Genomic DNA, 976 nt, shown 5'->3' with positions numbered 1-976 from the left:
CTGCTGGAGCGAGCTTGGCAGCAGCTGCCTCAGGTGAGCGGCGTGGCTGGGCCTCGGGGACGGCTTTGGTCCGGCGCACGAATGGAGCGCTGACTGTATGCAAGACGGTCAATCACTGAGCGCTCACATTATGCCAGGAGCACGCGCTTTTTAAATTTTTTTCTTCCAGTCCTGGGGCTAGAACCCAGGGCCTCGCGCACACTAGATAATAACTCCACCACTGAGCTCCACCCCCAGGCCTTCTTAGTTTATTCTGACATGGGTCTCACTAAATTGCCCAGGCCAGGATTGAATGTATGATCCTCCTGCCTCGACCTCAAGAGTAGCTGGGATTACGGGCGACGGCCACTGCAGCTGGCCGTGCTGTACCCTTGAATCACGGTGTAGAGAAGGGGGTCCTGCTATTGTCAGTCCCATTTTACAGAGCAAACAGAGGGGTTTCAAAAATCTGGCTCTCAGTCAGAGGCAGGATTGAGAAAGCATGTGCAGGCGTACAGGAAACAGACAATCGACAAATATTATGACCCGAGCACTCTGGGAGCGTGAGGCAGGAAGATTTCAAGTTCTAGCCCAGCCTGGGCAGTTTAGTGAGCACCTGTCTGAAAAGGGGAGGGCGGATTACTCCTATCATCTCAGCACTAGGGAGGCTAAGGGAGCAGGATTGCAGCGAGTGCGAGACCAGCCCGGGCTACACAGCGTGTTCAAGGCCACCTGAACTACATAGGGAAACCCTGCCTAGACAGATCAGGGGTGCGGGCTGGAGATGTGGTCCACCCCCGTACCAGTCGGTTTTATGAACTGAATGGACACGTGGATTAGAATTAATCACCCGCAGTGATGACTTAAGCTGCGCTTGCGGTGGCTCTGGGGGAGGCTGAGAGCAGGGCCCTGCTGGCCCCGCCTCTGCTCTGTGTGACGCAGCGCCCCCTTCCACGGGTGGGAAGGGGAGGCCGGCGGCTGTGGCCCACGCCAGGCC

The 976-nt window shown here is 57.1% G+C and overlaps 1 protein-coding gene across 1 annotated transcript in view; it reads left to right on the top strand.

The window, feature by feature from the left end:
* The window catches only part of Cfap73 (cilia and flagella associated protein 73), a 6062-nt gene that overhangs the window by 2635 nt on the left and 2451 nt on the right, over nucleotides 1-976 (top strand). The gene's annotated exons all lie outside the window — the stretch shown is intronic.

Source organism: Fukomys damarensis, unplaced genomic scaffold (genome assembly GCF_012274545.1).
Source record: "Fukomys damarensis isolate Sample0158 unplaced genomic scaffold, DMR_v1.0_HiC HiC_scaffold_12, whole genome shotgun sequence".
Lineage (NCBI taxonomy): Eukaryota > Metazoa > Chordata > Mammalia > Rodentia > Bathyergidae > Fukomys > Fukomys damarensis.
The sequence above is the reverse complement of the archived record's forward strand: the minus strand, read 5'-3'. Positions and strand labels throughout refer to the sequence as shown.